This window comes from Plectropomus leopardus, chromosome 9 (genome assembly GCF_026936395.1).
Source record: "Plectropomus leopardus strain MGB_pleo_1.0 chromosome 9, ASM2693639v1, whole genome shotgun sequence".
Classification (NCBI taxonomy): domain Eukaryota; kingdom Metazoa; phylum Chordata; class Actinopteri; order Perciformes; family Serranidae; genus Plectropomus; species Plectropomus leopardus.
The window spans coordinates 12,277,737-12,297,069 of NC_142184.1; the positions used below are offsets into that span (position 1 = coordinate 12,277,737).

At 38.1% G+C, this 19,333-nt stretch overlaps 1 long non-coding RNA gene across 1 annotated transcript in view; it reads left to right on the plus strand.

Annotated features, from left to right (window-relative positions):
- The window catches only part of LOC148188694 (uncharacterized), a 117,666-nt gene that overhangs the window by 32,992 nt on the left and 65,341 nt on the right, over positions 1-19,333 (plus strand). The window contains exons 3-4 of the long non-coding RNA XR_015777334.1: positions 2,540-2,636; positions 9,313-9,429. This is a non-coding gene — a long non-coding RNA (uncharacterized LOC148188694). The remainder of the gene's footprint in view (positions 1-2,539; positions 2,637-9,312; positions 9,430-19,333) is intronic.

Below are 19,333 nucleotides of genomic sequence, written 5' to 3' on the forward strand. Positions count from 1 at the left end.
TTCTGCTTTCACATGATACTGATATCATCACTCTAGCTTCAAAACTCAGCACAATAGAGGCTCTTAAAGACGGGAATGTCTGCTGGCGATTAATGCAATTTAAAAAAATAGCGCTTTAAGTACAGACATGAATCACATCACGATTAACTCCGACAGTGCTAATTAAGAGACAACATTTTTCTACAATATCCGTTCTTTTAACACAAAATCTGCTTGTAGGAATTGAAGAATATTAAACCAACAGGTACCTCAAGTTAAGCAACAAATATGTCCATCCATGCCCTCGAAAACAACATCCAGAAGCATTTCCAGATCTTTAACGTGGTTAACCCTTTGAAACCTGAGGAAATTGTTTCGACTTCTTTCAGACACATGGGATGGCAACAAGCTACTTTACAAGAGATGACCCAAAAATAAGCAAAAAATCTGAAAGAGGTTACAATAAAATTTACCAAAAAAAAAGAAAAGGAAAAAAGTTACCTTGAAAAAGGGCAAAAACATATTTGTTTATTTTATTATATTTTGTCTGCAACATAATTTTAAATATAAAATTGTTATAATTATAATAACAGTTTTCTGGACATAATACCCTATTTAAAAAAACCAAAACATTTCTGATAATCCTCTCCTCTTTTTTAAAACAAATTTTTAGAGTTTTTGCAATTTGTAGGAATCATACAGCTTGTAAAAGGCATTTAAACATAGGACAAGAAAAAGACCACTATCACTTTCAGTCCAGATCTGGAAGGGTTAAAGTGGTCGTTGGTGATTTTTAGGCTCAATCCAAATGTCCACCCTCCCGACTTTAAGGCCGAGCCCTCGCAGTCTTCAGTCATACGTACTGTGACATACTCTATTGCAGAGACTGTTAGCCATCGACAAACAGGCCACAAGTCTTTTTCATCTGTTGCCATGGAAACGTTTTAGTGACAGTTACATGTCCATGGTGATCGCTGCTGTCATACTTCGTCTGCTCATCTCTCCCAGCAGATAAATCCCAGATGTATGCTTCTTTGTGACTGAATTAAATGATATTCACACATATCTATACACCTTATAGTAACATTTTAACATAGTACTTTATAATAAGGTTTAGTTTTTTTTTAGTTGGCATTTGGAAGAAGTTAGAGCATCATGTCTGTATTGTTATGAATTGTGGGTAATTAAACTGCAAAGTCAGGTGAGGTCTGCACCCTGAGTTGGACTGCTTGAGGTCCCTTGTGGGCTGGATGAACTGTAGATTTGGAAAGCCCTCAGCACTCACAGATTTCATTTAAACGTGCCTGCGTCTGCAAGTGTGGTGAAGGCCACAGATCTGGATTCAGCCTTATTAAAAAAATTTAATTAAAAAAAGCTACATTCTCAGTCTCTGTATTTACATATAGTTTTTAGCAACGGTTAATGTTATGACCCCATAGGTAGTATTAAGCGCGAGAAAGGACCTTTACCCCGGAGACCACTGACCGAGGCCTATGTTAAACAAAAAGACAACATGGACTTCTTTAAACTCACTGATGCCCTTTTTCTAGTTACATCACGTACACCAGTTAATATCAGCATTTCTGTAAATCCTTACGACTTAACTAAACATTGGATTTAATATAAAGGCAATGCAAAACAACCTGAGGTAACTGAATCATTACATGCCTGTTGACAATCTTATTCAGTGCATGAGTCAGGCCTCTGCATCATTGGGGATGGAAAAAAAAAATCAGTCCTGCTCTGCTTGTCCATTAGTCCTTTAATATGTGCTTCCTAAGTAACAAATTTCTGTATTTTTCTAAATGTGGACACTAGCATGGGCCACATTAAATTGGTTTCCTCTTGTTAGTTTCATTAAGTACTTCCTTTAGTTAGAACATGCTGGTTCTAATGAACAGGAAATCCATTTTCAGGTTGAAGTTTGTGTGTTGTTTCAAAATACTACTTTCCTCTTTTTCCTCTACTAGTTTTGTTACATGCGGCAGACTGCAAACATTTTTTACAAACACACTTTATTAAAAATCTGTTGATACACGGTATGTCATTGTTTACATTAAGTCTGAGAGCCGCGTCACAGCTTGACCACTGCAGACCGCTGAACTCCAGTACTATTTCACACAAACTTTTTCAGATGAGGCTTCTATAAACATTAAATAATGATTTACAAACTCCACTAATGAATAACACTTTTCTCCTTGAAAACAAAACTGAAAATCCATAAAAACCCACTTCCTCTCTGACTTCAAAGGCTAATTTCTGCAAAGTGTATTTTAAAATGCAAAGTGTCAGTGTGACTGAAAGTGTATCAGGAGGTTATTTTTTGTCTGCTTTATTTCTAGAAGTCATAGGATTACCAGTTTCTTTTTACCATCCACTTGAGAGCTCTTTCTGCGGGATCAAAAGTACGATTTGATATTACTTCTCGTTATTTTTCCTAAAAATGCTTAAATGTTAAATTTCACATTTTCACACAGCCAGCCCCAACCAGAAACTGAGATCCTGATATGCTTTTGCAGTTTTAGTTTAGTGTAACTTACTTGTTTATCCTTTTTTGCAGGGCAACAAGGAGGAAGATCATGTTGTCGTCCCATCACGCATTATGTCACTCGAGTGGCAGCAGTCCTTCTGTATCATCACTCAACTCCAACTTCTCAGTACGTTCACAAACACACACCAATAACAACCACCTGCCATGATTGTGCATCAATAACCTATTATTTTCACACACTCAGCATTTACAAGCTGACATTGCTTTAAAGTTTTTATTAATTTCCAATATAAATCATAAAATGTTATGGCTGTAAATGTTCATGTATCAGCCGCAAATGAAAATCAACATCTTTTCCTCAATATGTTTTCCTGCTTTACTGAGCTCCCTGTCATGGTTGTACTAGTATACTGGTTTCAAAGTATACCGTAGTATTAAAATTGAAGATTATCTTACAATGTGCATTTGCTTATCTACAGTATTGGAAAAAATGCAACTGGATGGACCTTCTTTTTTGTAGTTATTATTAAAATTTAAATTAAATCATAGCTCACCTAAAAACAAAAAATATTGTAATAGGTAATACTAACAATTCTGTAATTCTGTAATACAGTGATCCAGCGATAATCTCTGAGATGGTTATCAGTCTGTAAAAATCTCATACCGTGGCAACCCTGCTCACACTGAACGGTGACTCCTAAACTGATGTATGAACCAAACTGATACAACCGAATACTTGACAAAGTATTGTGGGAAATGTTTCTGTGACACCGACCAGTGTGAGTCCAATTGACCTTGTAATGGCTGATTAGATGATAAAGTAGTTTTGAAATTTTCAGCAAACATAGATGATGTGGGTGGTCTAAGGTGCACACCATGTAATTGCAATATTCTTGGTCCTGATTTGTGCTCATCCCGGGGGATTTATGACTCTCCTTCAAAAATGTACACAGACAAGAGGGAAGAAGAGAGAGATTGGAGAGAGAAGACTTTACGAGTGAGTCCTGGGATCAGTCTAGCACTTCCTAATAAAAGCTGCCGCAGAAACTCACACACTGACACGCTCCCATACACACAGTCAGTGCTTCAGAGGCAGCTAGCGTACAGTTAATGTCTGTACTGTAGTCTTAACACCTGACCCGAACTAAATAAGCTAGCATGTTCACATAACACTGTTCAACGTGATCTCATCAATTCTCTCCATACATTGTCACATGAGCAGAAGCCGCAGGCATTACTGACGTCTGGGTAAAAAACACTCTGAGTGGCAATAATGCCGATGTTTCATGCTGATAGCTTAAAAATAATGACGCCAGTTTATACTCGATGGTCACGATATGATCATTTTATTCATCCCATGTGGAACAAGCTGCAGTACATTGAGGTATGATTGATTTCGCCATCTCGTCCATGCTACCGTGGCTGCAGATTTGAGTCTGACTTTGGCCCTTTGCTGCACGTCTTCCCCTTTCTCTGCCCCCTTTCACTCTCATAGTCTGTCCTATCCAATAAGGCTTAAAAAATAATCTTAAAAAAATACAACATTACTGGGAGCTTTTTATACAGTGTGCAGATCTTTTGTCTGTTTTTTTCTTTAGTTTGATTTTTTTGATCTAGCACCTGTAAAAGTTTTCTGGATGTGCGTACCCACCACCCTGTTTATTTAAAACTAAATCCATCACCAGTAAACAGCAGCCCTCTCCTCTGGAAAACATTTCAGGTCAATGTGTTTACAATCCCAATCATGAAACAAAATGAGCACACTGGTCACACACTGGACTGTGTCAATAGAAAAACAGCTGAGGCGGAAATGTCACCTCAGTTATTTAGTTACTTAAGTCATGCACGCATTACTTTATTGCTTAGCTGACCGTTCAGTCTAAACCAGACAATCCCATTCAGTGTTGAATCTATTTTTCAGTGTAGTTTGTTTATGCAAGTTGAATGTGCACGATGCGATGCTATTTGTGAGACAAATTAATTGCGTTGTCACTTTTCCTTGTTCTCTTTCCTCCACATTTCCATATGTGTGTGTCTTTTCACTTAACATGACTCTTTTACACTTTTATCCTACATTTGCTCTTGACCTTATTGTGTGGTAATTGCTTTAACAACAGAAAATGGAAACCAGTTGCCATGGAGATGATAAATCTGCCATGTAGTGTATAATATACATTTGCACAGCAATTTTGTGCTCCACTGACCCTAAAAGTCAGCAAATAAATAGATAAATAAATATGAACAAAATACTTTACTGCCAATTAGACCATGACTGCACCTACAAGTTTTTAAGTGCTTACTCTGTTCATGTCTGAACAACAATAATGAACCTTGGAACGCAGCTTACAGCCGCCACCCTACCTCCTCTTATCAGTTTCTATGGAGCTCTTCTCAGTCAGTATGACAACCTTTGTGTTGTGAAAACCAATAATTATTTTCTTTCTTTTGCACTTGTATCTAGAAAATCCAACAGAAAATATTTTTAATAGAGGTGCTGTCTGCATTTTCTCACCATTGTCTTCTTCAGCTCTTTTTACCAAAGTCATCTCTGAGCTGTCCTTGCATCAAGAGGATTGTCCTTCAGCTGGAAAAATAATAATTCTTTATGGTAAAACAAAATGAAAATCATGTTGGAAATCAATTTGAACAGATCCCTTTTTAAAATTAGTAAGTTTCTATGTGGAATTTGGTTAAACAATAAGCTCTAATTGGGACACATTCACATGTAGCTGGTTGCGTGAAATTATAAGCTTCTTGTCTTGTGAATAGTGTCGTTCCTACAAAATAGGGTGCACACTTCTGGCAGTAGATTAGATTAGGGCTGCACAATTAATTGAACATAAATTGTGATCATGATTTTGGTTTCCCACAATTAAGTTAACATGATCATCTGCGATGTTGATGTTTTAAATGCTCCGCTTACATGGAGTTTAGCTGCATATCAAACCAAACGCTCTGTAAACTAACAGCCAGCCTCCACTTTGAGCTGTCACACATGCAGCCTGCAGCAGCCAGTGAAAAACGCTCCTGAATTTTTCGACTGCAGACAAAAAAAAAGTGAAAAAACAATGAATAATCGTGTTCTTAAAAAAAAGAAAAAAGAAAATTAACAAGACATCAGAAACAGAATGTAACAACGGCAAATAAACAGGAAGGTAAACTGACTGGTATTGGCAGACACTGATGCAAAAAAGGCAGTCATTTAGTCACAGTAATGTGCCAGGCATCAGAGCAAAGTGTCACTGTTTACTGTGCCATATCATCAGTGTCTTCAAGAGGTCAAATTGGTCCCTCCATGCACAGATCTGCCGACACTGTCTCATTGTTTCTTAACCATGTCATTTTATTGTGATCTCATATTGACCAAAATAATCATGATTATCATTTTGGCCATAATGGTGCAGCCCTAGATTGGATTTTAATATACTAGACTATGGAGAATTTCCCCCTCAAAACAGTGTATAGACTCATACTAAAGTAGTCTCTCCTCAGTGTTTGGCAGCATTACAGTAAAAATATGACTTTCTCCAGCAACAAGTAGTGTAATGAACTAATACTAAAATTCCAACAACAATATTACAGTTACCCCCAAAACAAATAACGTGTTACGATCTTACTTTTGTTGCCACCGCCTTACTGAATTGAAATCAAATAATCAACCACATCTCTGGATTCATTGTTGTAAGTGTCACGCATGCACATCACAAAGCAACAAACCAGTGAGATTGATTTTGTCAGGAGGAAAGATGACAGGAACATTGCTGTTCCAGGTAGTGATATTAAGACTCTCCCCACTTCAAAAAACCTCAACCATTTGAAACTCAGCCGCAGTGGCTGGTTGTAGCCCTATATTGGCTAGACAACCAAAAATGGATTTTAATCTCTGCAGGCTTCAAGCAACAAAAACGCTTATGGTTTGATATATGGTGAATGAAATGGTGCCTGTCTCCATGATGACTCTTCATCTTTTAGAAAGATCCCCAGGAAAATACAGTGACAGACAACAGAAGACCCCCTGGTAGAAAAAAATCATTTGTATGCTATGAAGCCTTATCTGTACTTACCAGCAATTACCCCGACATTCACACAGAGGTGTGGGATGTAACGGAAAAGTAGTGATATTAATTAATGATATTACTCTAAAAGGAATACGAAGTAATAAATTACATTTTTGACTAGCAAGCCCAACAGTGTCTCTTTCAATCATCATTAATGACCCACTACAAGTGTGTGGTGTTGTATTTATCTGCAAAGACACTGTGTTTTCTTACTTTCTTCTAACTTTGCTGTGGTCAGGATGTTTTTGGGCACAGTGTGCAGGTGAGGTCGGGACATTTACTAAAAAGGAAGCAACCAGGTCCAACATCATGAGCAGCACCCATCCTAGAGGAAGCTATAAGAATCACAGACACAGTGTTTAAAAAACCCCACAAAAATAGCGAGGCAAAACGCCAAGCTGACAAAGCTGGTTTCAAAATGTGAGTGAATCTAGTATTGGCTTTTACTTTCACTTTTGTTGGGGATACTGTTTAAAAACAGTAACCTGCTAAACCTGCACTGTGAAATAGATAATACATTTTCCATGTTTTAAACCTGTCCCTGTCTTAATTGTCCATTGTTATCTCTCAGTATATGTCATATGCGTTTAAAAAAGGCACCTCTCAGTATTTTGATATCAAAGTCCTTTTCTTCTGTCCTCCTGTAATACACTGAAATATTTCTATATTCATTATTAATACAACTCCACTTTAGCTGGTGGGTCACAGTAGCTTGAGGAGTGATATTATGGGTCAGAGATATGTGTTTGCATCTCATTTGGCAAATGCTTTGTTTGCATGTGTGCTAGTGCTCTAATTTATTCATTTCACCCCCCTCCTCCTCCTCCTCCTCTTCCTCCTCTTAATCTAACAACACAGGTGAGGAACACGTGTGGGCGGAGGCCAACAGCCCTCTGCATCTCACACACCCTGTGCACTAAGCCGCGTCTACTTTTGAAAGATGCAATGAAATCCCAAGGCCCAAATAGTCAGCATTTGCCCAAACTTTGGAGAGACTGAACTCAGAAACCCAATTTGACAACCTTGGTAATACTGCCATCGCCTACATGAAATCCTACAAAATAAAAAGTTGTAGATGAGTTTAAAGGTTATGTTTCAAGTGAAATCACCTACATTATTCACCCCTTAATTTTTTACAAGCTGCAGACATTTTAGTTCACTTGAGTGCAAGAGGGGATCGAGGATAGATTTGTTTCCAGGATTTGAGGGTGAACTGATGACTTTCATAGTTTTTTTGCCCCTCAAAATTATATAGTTATCTTGAATTAATAAAAAAATGTATGTGAGTCAGTCACAGTTTACATTTTCTGTTATTTTCACTCTCATGTCTTTCTAGTGTTTTTTTTTTAATTGAGTGGATACACAGTGGATACACACTGTCTCGTATTAGTTGTGCTTTTCAGGCAAGTAAGAATGTTTAATTTGAGGTTTTCATGTAAAAATTATTTTGTTGATCATTTTTCATTGATTAAAGACATTGATTTTGCTTGTTGGGGCAGAGGATTGACGACTTTACTGAAATATTTTTAATGACTTGAATGGAATAATCTCTCTTTATCAAAAGTTTTACTTTACGTGGATAGATATTTTGTTGTGTGGGCTGTGTGAGCTCACCATGCAAAGTTTTGAAAAGGCTACAGTCTGACCTTCGTAATGGTGATAATGAAACAAGCATTTCTATATTTGCATGTTTGTGTTAATGGACAGGATTATGAAAGTGACATTTTGCTTCATAAGTACGCAGGTAGAGACACTTTGAAAAAGATTTATGATAGTTTAATGCAGAAAATAGAAATGTGACTGAACAAGGGGGCAGGAACTTTATGAGGTATACAGAACAGAGCCCGTTTTACATATAAACAACGCAAATTACTGAGATATGAAATGTTTTTGATGCACAAAATGATAGACGCCATTGAAAGTATAGTAAAAAAAAGTTGGTGAAGGGACCTCAGCACAACCAGAACCACCTTTATGTAGTTAGAAAAAAAACAAAAACATTACCCCAGTAAAATAAACTTTAATAAAAAAGTTTGTTGCACAAAATTGTGGATCATTAAATGTACCGTTTGATCTCTGTGTTTTTTTAGGGTTGTAAACGATGTTGAATTAGCTGACAGAGGAACACAACTTTCAACAACTTAACAGTGGGCACCTGGAGTGTTTACAGGGGGAATATACATATTTTATCATCCCCCAAAACAATAAATCATATCAAATAATTAGCCCCGAGAGCACCAAGTTCCAACTTTTGGATGTATGAATGTTGGTTGCTCGGTTCAAACCCCTTTGGTCTGGTGGGGCGATGGGAGCAGAGCTGCTGCTGGTGGCCATTAGCAGCTTTAGGACTCCCAGGGAGCCTTGGGCTGGTCCCTAAATCAGTACAAAGAGAACTGCCCAGGGAGTCAAACATACTTTAGTGTGTCCAGATTCCAAAATTGTTGTCGTGCAGTAGTGAAATTCAGCCCCCAGAATGCACTGTGAGAATTTCGAGCATCTTTGCTCATTATCCTCACTGGCTGGTAGTGTTTTTTATCATTGCTGATTGCTACTTCTTCTGAAGCTCACGGCCATGTCTGAAAATAACACAAAAAAACAAACAAGAGACCAAACATATAATCCAATCGCAAATACTGTAAATGCTGCAATTTCTGAAACAGATGATACAGTTCATCATGTCAGACTTTATCTTTCCTAGAAATTACATCAATATACTTATTTTGTCTTAGCAGATGTGTTTTGAAGAAGTATAATTGCTGCATGCATGCTTTTTTTCCACTGTAGGAGATGCTACATTTCTGTGCCTCACATAAGACGCAGGCAGGTGGTCGAGGTGAATAGTGGGCGTACAACGAACAAGACACCAGAGACCAGGGTTTGCATCTGGAGACCAGCAAAGAGGTCAGTTCTTTGGCAGTAAAAGCACTTTGGGAGAGATTTCGGTTAAATGTTAATAGAAAGTAAACATATTTTTTTTTATGCGTCTCATCCCGGTGGACTTTTTCACTTTTTAAGCATAATAGACCACAATGTATCTCTGACCTGGTATGACATTATCGGTAAAAGCTTTGCAAACACATTAGAGTATTAAAGAGATACTTTGCCGATTTTCAGTCGGCTTTGTATTAGCGATGTGTGCGATTATAGTCGACTAGATGATTAAATTGTGCTACCCTCGCTAGTCTGTGACAGAATTACTAGTAGGTTAAACTTATTATTTACAAAATGAGTTTGAATCAGCGTGAGATCAACTAACAGCTCTCATCATCAACAGCTCTCCATCTCTGTCTCCGTCTTTTACACACAAATAATCACACTCATGCACCGTGTCTTTCACACACACATAAACACTCCATGCGTCAGACTTGATGAGTTAAACTGCATGCAAAAAGGATGTCTGAGCCTCACACACACTCACTTAAGCTGTCTTCTTAATAGGCTAAACACAAGAGGTGTTTTGGGTGCATGAGAGATCCCAACAAGCCCGGACATACAGTATATGTGTGACAATTTGTGCGAGAGAGTTACCGCTTGAGTGTGTGTGTGTTTAAATAGAGATAAGTCAGTCAGTCACTGAAAAGCATTGTATTTTATGTCTCCATATGCTGGTGGACCATCATGATTATAGTATGCATAATATGATGTCAGTTCTACGAAAGAAGAGACTTGATGACTCCTAATTTATTGATATATAGTGACATTGGTATCTTTTATTGGCCAGATTAGTTGGTTTTATATCTGAATTTCAGATATTGGAAAAAATCCAATATCATGTATTCCCACTCCATTGTTTTGCAGAAATATATTAATTTACTGTTTGGCTGTAATATGAGAATTCGTGCAGAGGAAATGGATGCAATACTGTATTGTGAAAAGGAAAGCTGGAAAAACACAGATTAAATGGTAAAACTAAGCAGTGCTGATCAAATACAAACCAAAATTATGCTCAAGTCAGCTATTTTTCACCTAAGGTGTTTTTAGAAACATTTTTTAACCACTATTTAACTGTTATCAGAGATTGTTTGTTACCAGCCAGCTACCACATTGTTTTTGCACAAACTGAAACCAACTCGTATTATGTCAAACATCAGTGGGAGCATTTATTGGTCTAGCGTGGCGCAGTGCATTCTGCGAGTTGTATGTTTTCTACCTCTTTAGCAAAAGCAAATGCAATTGTCCTTTTCCTCTAATTTCTGGTCATGTAGCACCAACTTCAAAAGGATTTGCGTCTTTCTTCTGTATCGACAGCCTAGTTTTATGAAAAGACCATCTTTCCAGCAGTGAAATAGGTCTTTAACATTTGCAGCTTGGTAAATACATTTATTAAAAACGTTTAATTGCTAAACATTATTTAGGCTGCTTTATGTTTCTCTCAGAACTTATCTGCTGCAAATATGAAGAATAAATCATATGTAAATGACAGAGTAACGTACTTTACTGCTTCTGTAACACTCTGTAAAGAAACATGCACAATCCAACAACAGCCCTGAATGTCAAGAGGAGATGTTTCTGTGATTATCAATAGTCTAATGGATGTCCATGAATTCTAGGACATCTTCTAACAGAGTTTTCACACTGCACAGCTCTGTCATTCATTTCTAGATGAAAAACAACCACTGAAAGAGTTTCTGAGAATCACTGCAACACACTGCAGCAAAGCGCAATGCGATTCCTCTGACACAAGCAGCACTATTTTCTTTGAACACTATCCATTAGCCTTTACGGTCTCAAATAATTTCCTGTTTTTACATTAAGAGGAAGATAATGTAGTGTTCTTCACAATGAAAATGAGTTTTACAGTAGCCTTTCTATCAGAGAGATGGTCACTTGGGCTCCCCTTGTTGTTCAGGCACTCTCACAGTGCAATGAGAAATCTAACCATAATAAGAACCCATTAACCTCTTCTTAAATTGGCCAATCTAAGCTTCGTCAAGCCTGAAATTGTCGTGATTAAAAGCAAAAACTCAATCACGGCAATGCATAATTAATTTTCCTTGCATGTTAATTCTATTATGGACAGACAAGAGTGATTTTAATCAATTCTTTTCAGAAAATCTGGATTTAAGAAGAGTGACTTAATACCATGTCAGGCAGGAGGCTTTCCAGCAGTTCATTTTCATTAAATTACATAGTTCATTGTACACAAGCTATCTGGGCCTAGGTAATGTCTGTCATCATGGAAATCTTGGCTAAGAGCCCTCTTACATAAGTCACCCACAGCATGAAGAGGTCCATTGAGACCATTTTAGGTACTGTATGTAGCTAAATACCCATCTCATCCATTTTACCCTGCCTCATTTCAGCATTTTCTTCTGCCTTTTTCTGCCAGGCTTTCCGGTGAAATATTTTATCTCATGCTTTTTAACTTCAATGTCAAGCTCTTTGTCCTCAGGATTTAGCAGCATATTTACAGAAAAAAATGGGAGTTCTTTTGGCTGTATCATTTTGTATCAGAGATGAGCAGTCACTTTTGAAAACAAAAGTTTTATTTCAACCATCAAATGATATTTTACCTAACAAATTTAGACTATTAACATGCATTTATGCACACCAGAAATGTTGTAAAGATGAGAAAATGTTGCCATTATACTTTTTGCAAACCATTAATATGTTAAATGTGCATGATTCATACCTATCATTTCAATGTTTCTTAGTGGCATGATATCTGAGCTGACTTTGTCATTTAGGCAAATGGCAACCAAGCTGCAGAACACTGTTCAAGACCAACAAACAAAAAAAAGGTTTTGTTTTTAGCCTCCAAACATGGGTGTTTTGTAGCGACCTGTTGGTGGGGATAGTGCCACGCAAAGCCATTTGTCACTGAGACACTGCTTCTTTTCCTGCCAGGATAGTGCTCCCCAGATGTGTTTGTTTTCAGCCAAAACATGATCTTTCCAAACCATAACTAAATGTTTTTTGTACCTGAACCTAGACAAACGTTAACTACAGCATTCTTAAACTGCAAAGTTTCAATGTATCTGCTACATAAAAATATGCAAATGTGGGGTGACCTTCAGCTCACCTGGTAGAGTGTGCAGCCCACATAGGTAGAGGCCCAGGTTCAAGTCCAACCCTCAGCCCTTTGCTGCATGCCAGCCTCTCTCTCTCTTTCTCCCCTTTTTCTTGTCACTCCTCAGCTACACAATCAATAAAGAAATACAAGTCCCAAATATAATCTATAAAAAAAAAACAAACCCACATGCAAATGCCTTTTCTCTCATCCATCGATCTGATCAGTTCTGTCCAGATCAACTCAGCAGTTATCTGGCCGTGAATTAAACTGCTGCTGAAGGCTAAAAATAACTCATAATGTGTTTTGCTTGCTTGCGTTAATTGAATTGAAAAATATCTGAATTTATAGAGGCAGCACAGAATGATTAAAAAAAGGGACACATGCACATCAAAAAACAGAAGTTTGACTTAGAATGATGTTCGATTTAGATGGATATGTTGGTCTTTACTGATAGGTTAGGGAAAATCAAATTCCCCTCCACCCCAGAAATTGGTTAGAATGAGCGCACTGTCAGACTGAAGATGAAAATAGATTGTAACGAGTTGACAGTTTTGTCTGATATCAGGCAACTTTTGGGCGCTCATCACTCCAAATTGAGTATCTGTCCCTTTCACATCATGCAGTGTCTGAAAACCTCCGGTATTCACCAACATTCATATTCCTTATATTTCAAACACACTTTAAAAATAACTTGTTCGGGACCTTTGCTCTTTGTGAGGTTAGATAAACTTATCTGCTAATGAAATAGGTGAAAGAATCTCAAATAAGAGTGTGTTCACAGCATGTCGAAAGGTTGAAGATGCATTCCTTTTCACTTAAAGGCCATTGGTTCTTCCCCTGCCCACTTCTTCCCTGTACTTTCTTTCAGCTTTTTTTCTCTTATGATCATGACCAATTTTTTACTTCACTGTATACAGATACACAGACATTGTCCACCTCTCTCCTTCTCAGCAGCGCCTCACATCAGTGACCCACTCTCAGAGTGGAGTCAGGCTGTCAGAGTCAGAGGAAGACACAGGTTAGGTCTAAAGCTGCTGTGAAATGCCTCCTGTAGGGATTTAAACCAAGGAATGACATCCAGGCTTACAGAAGTGCGGAAGCGGATGAAAAGATCGATAGAAAAATGTGAGGACGTTTTGATCCACAGGAGACATTTACTGATCTACAGCGTGTTGATCTTTAGATCGTAGTCTGTCAGCGGCTCTGTTTCAAATTGCTCTCTTGAGCTACTGACACACACAAACATACACATATAAACACACATGTACACATACACACAGAGATCTGGACAGGGGTAACACAAACAGTATCACTACGCCAGTCATGATAACTTCTCTGGTTTGGCGATGTATTGGCCCAGAAATGCCGAAAAAAAACCCCCCAAAAAACAATATTACTGTCATTCCACTTTGGATCTGAAACTGTTTGTTCCAAACTTCCCAGCTGGTCACAGCAATTGGGGAAAAAACACCAGTTAGCCTTGACGTTATCTTCACTTCACCTGGTTCGTTGTTTCTGTGTGTGAAGAAACTGCCTACACAGTTAGGAGATGAGTGAAGAGAAGCGGCACAATCATAAATTACTGCAAAGAGTGCCTCGGCATAGTTTTTGTCTGTTCATTCAGCTGAGACACTGTGAAAAAAATGCTTCAGAGATGCAAACAAGTCTTATAATGGCTTAGAAAACCTTGATGTTTATTCTGGCATCACGTTGGCCAAAACGTTGCTGAAATTTGTATGAAAAAACATGCTGTTCTCATTAACTGTTCATACATATACCTAAGAAAAGTAATGCACCACAATCTGTATATAACCAACATGTTCATGAGCCAGTAGTTCATGATTAACTCAAGATATCTGGAAGGCTGCAGTCACTCGACCAATGCGCTGATGGTCTGTGCAAAGACCCAGACACACCAAAACAACATCACCAAACACACCGCAAAGTCTACAGCCAACGGTCAACAAGCTCGTATCTTGTGCTCCTGCACGAAAGGAAATGTCCCTGCATACCAGCAGACGGCTGTAGTCTGTAATAATTCAAAAAGGGAAATTGGAAGAACATCTTGATGCTTGTTAGCCAGTTTGCACATTGACGACACAAACAAACATATTTACAATGTGCAAGTGAACAACAACACAAATCATCAGGATTGTTCAGCTAAAGAGTTCAGTAGCGAAAGAGAGCAATCTTTTCTTATATCACGTTTGTTTTGACCTCACTCCTTCCTGACTTAGCTGTTTGTTTACTTTTCTCACTTTGGTTCCTCTTGTCCTGCGCTGAGCTGAACGGCCAATCGGAGTGATTTCTTTTTTCTGAACATTGACAGATGACTGTCGATGACTGTTGATGACTGTTGGCTTGGTGTGTCAGGGCCTTAAGGAGACAGGTTGTGGTGGTTGATGGGTTAAGCAAACACAGGACTTGTTATTAATATTATCCTAAAATAAAAACATTGAGGAAAAAAGATAGATAGATATTAGTTCTTTCTGAAATTAATTGTGTGCCATATAGCAATCGTCAAATAAAGAACTATAATAATACCACCGGCAACAACCCAAAAAAACACAACATCAACAACAAAGCACCTCTTCCGTATCATAGACCTATTCACCACATCATTAAATCGCTCTACTTATAATAAGGTGCAGCATCTTCACACTCAGAGGTTCAATTATTTTTCACAGTTTGTTCAACAGAGCAATACTGGTAGACACAAAAGATCACTAAACGTCATGCTGTTTTGCTGCTGTCCAGCAATTTTTCAGGACATATTTACTGTCTTATGCAGTTTGTTTTGTTTTTGCTTCTCTACAATGAAAAGTACCAGGCAATAGAAAAAAGTTAAAATGCTCTAAACAAATGAGGGATATGTCTGTCCACTCTGAACAGTCTCAGTTTACACTTGAAATGTAGATGCTGCATACTACATTTTATAAATCTGCCTGACTTAAAATTAGCAAAATGTCATTCGTGTGGCTCTAATTGTCTAACTGTAAGATATCATAAGAGCCCGTGTATGAGAAGACACCAAAACACAAGGGAAACATGTATGAATATAGGTGTGAAATGTGGACATGACCTTGATCATTTTTGCTGACATTAATACGTCGACAACATAATTATCGTGACAGTTCTTGGTATCATTATTTTTCTCGTTCTTGGCTCAAATCCTTCTCTGAGTGTAATCCATGACAACAATAAATATTTTCAGTCATTAGATGTAGTGCTATTAGTCTACAAAACAATGATTAGAGTAACTATGACAAAAGTAAAATGGTTATAAATACAGTGCTTTTTACTGCTGCTTGTAACTTTACACATTGGTCGGTCTACTGGGCCACACTTTGTTCCAGAGTAAAATTAATTTTGATCTCAGTCTGTAACAACAGGCCCTTCCTCTGGCGCTTCGCTCAAGCCAAACTCAACATGTTTGTCCCATCAGTGGTACGGATCTAACAGTACAATGTTTTTTTTCCCTCCATGTTTTATCTATTTTACAGTATTGTTTTTTGGTGAGTAATGAGGACAGCATCCTCACTGGGCTGCTCACATGGCTATAGGCTTTTAGTCTTGCAAAAACACAATAGATATGGAATTTGGCAGAAGGAAACGAAGATAGAACAAATGAAGGCACATATGTTTGTGCAAGTTGAAGAAATCCAACAGTGCAGATGTGGATGACGATAATTGTTCCAGTTTTGGAGGGACACTAATCCAAATGTAGCTAAAAATGAGCATGTAATCTCTCGCTCTCTCTCCCTCTCTCTCTCCCTCACACACACACACACACACTCTCACACATTTGTGAAACTTTAAAGGATTTATGTGTTGACACACACCTCCGTGTCCATTCCCAGAGGCCTCATTAACAGTGCTGGGCGATAGGAGGGCTCACAGTAGCCTAAGATACTGAAAGACTGTTCACTGTACAAACAAAAGCTTCAAAGTGGGCCTTATACAGACACACATTCACACAGAGAGCACACACTAAAAACACACACACATTTACAGACCAAAATGTAGAGCAAAATACAGCCATGTGCATCGTACATAGATCCTGAGGGTTTTAAGTCAAAGCTCATTATGATGTGCTTCGTGCTGTTTAGTTAAGACGAGGCTGTGCAGTCCTCAATGTGAGCCAGCATCTGTCCATTAGGTCTCTTTTTAATCCCTCTGTGCCTTTGGCATCCGTGGCCCACATTAAAGTGTAGCCACAATTGTGTTGCTGTGAACCACAATTTTATATTAATACTTGCAAGAAAATATCACATAATTACAGTTCAAGATATCATGTCTATTATACTGGTATATGTATGGCGGCACAGCCTAAAGGGGTTTAGACCAATTTCCTCTGGTGATTTCTGCACACACTGCACCAATTCTAATGCATTAATGCGGAGTAACAACATACTGACACAATCTGCAAGACCATTTTCACCACAGCATGAAAATTGTCTAATGAAATGGCGCTAAGATAATTATGACTTAGCCTTTTAATATACAATGGAGATTTGCGAGACTAAGGAGACTAAGAGGGGTGATAGAGAAAGAGAGCATTATATTTAGAGGGAGAGAAGGCAAAAGGAGAATAAAAAATCCAATAATTGTACCATGAGCATATCCGCGGCACATCGTCATTTCCATGGTGAGCATCAGATATGTATCTGAATGCCGCTTGCTGCTTCTCTCAAGGCCAGCCAGCTTAAATAATGATGATTCTGCCTCGGGGACTGCTTGCTTAAAGGAATGTATTTTCTAATTAGATAAAGCCACTTTCCCAATTTGCTGGCTTCTTAACCATAAAGCATGGCAGTGAGAGAAGCCTCAGAGCCATCTTGAGATGCTGCCAATCCCTGTCGCAGCACAGTCTATCACCCAATGCTCAAAATCACATGAGACAATAGATTGTGTTTGTGCATTTCTCTGAGTGTGCTGATATGAATTCTGTGTGCGCGTTCCAGAAACAATTGATGGTAAAACAATTTTCATCCGCAGCCAAAGCATTACGGATTGGCATTACTTAGCCATTACCTTACAGTACATGTGTTTTTGTTAATCACAGATAAACACAAAGATTGATGACAACAAATGCTTTTCAGTCTTTGCTCTCCATTTTTTAAACTGTTTTCAGTATTTCAACATGCAGACTGAAGTAAACTTAAACAGCAGAGTCAGGGCTCACCCCTGCTGCACTCATTGATGCAGAATATGAATGTGCTTTTGCCTTTGCTGACACTTTGCCCCTGCTGGGTCATGAGTCTGACACTGGAGGAAGATCCCAGGTCATGGATCTTTGACCTCTGTGCAGCTCTGTGAGTAACAGTAGAAACGCAGAAGAATTCACAGGGGACGCAGTAAAACAGAGCAGACAATTAAAGCTGTTAGTTTGGAAACAGCCATAAAACAAAAGCTCTGAGAAGAGTAAAAGTATGTGCAATACTGTGTACAACTGCAGAGAAAATACCTGCACTGTTAATTAGATTATTTAATTGTACTTTGCAAAGAAATAAATCTTACCACAATTAAAGCCCTATTCAGACTAAATTAATATTACCACAGGACTCTGTGTGATTTAGACATCACCCCCGTGTCTGTGTTACTGTGTTTCCTGTGGCACATTAGCACAGGATAAGCGAAGTGCTAAGTCTGTATTTCACTAAAATTTACTGACAATTTCCTCTGGATATGATGCGCACAGTTATTTCTAAGTCAACCCTGCACAACACAGAAGCCCTACAAAGCACCATAAGTGCTGTTGTACAATGATAACCTCCTTTTTTTCTTTTAAAGGTTCACTCTCTGAGATTTAGGGGGATTTAATGGCATATAAATGTGAGGATTGCAGATTGAAACCAACTGAATCCTCTCTGGGTTAGACTGCCTTCAGTGTTTCAGAAAATTTTGGCTGAAGCCAAAATATCTGCAGAGATCTCCTCTGCTCCAAAACAATTGGGCCAGATGATTTAATCTGGTAGAAACACTAGATAATGCAATTTCATGTTATAAATCACTGTTTCTCTGATTCGGTTTGGCACGATGGAGACATGACATGTGCCCCCCAGAGAAAAACTGTGCTGCTCACCATAGTCTTTTTTTCTGTAAGAAAAAATCTGCTTCTAGGAGGAACAAAAGACTAAATCAGCAGGAGTTCTTTTGCTGTGTTCATAGGCTTCTTAGTGGTTTCTCATCTCTGAGAACAGATAAAATACGGAATTAAAACTTTTGGATATTAGTGTTATCTGAGGAGCTACTTTACTTCCTTACTTTTTACTTTACTATAAAAAAAAATACTGCAGTAAGAGAAAAACAACATTTTCAAAGTCTTAATTTATAGGACTGAGACTAGAAGAAGGCTATTTCTCAGGAGCTGAATTTATGTTTGAGTATGAATTCTAGTATGAGAAAATGGTCAAAATCTCATATTGATGTCATATTCAGCCCAGTTTTGTCTTGGAGACATAGACTGGACAAAGAAGAGATTTTATTTTGAACTTTTCTTTCCTCTGGGCCGGCACCTGCCAATTTGTGCTCAACCTTTTTGATCCAGACGTTTCGGAAGTTTTCACGGGGAGCTGAATTATTTGTAAACATCTCTTCCTCTACAAAACAAATGGACCTGGTAATTTAAACTTTTAAAAACACTGAATAAAACAGTTTCACGTTTCAAATCAATGCTTATAGCAGATGGGCCTCTTAGTACAGGGGCCAATAATGCAAAAACCTGAATGGCTCCATTAAGGGCCAAGTTGTTTAGTTTATTTACTCTGTAGAAACATGGTGGAGCAACAT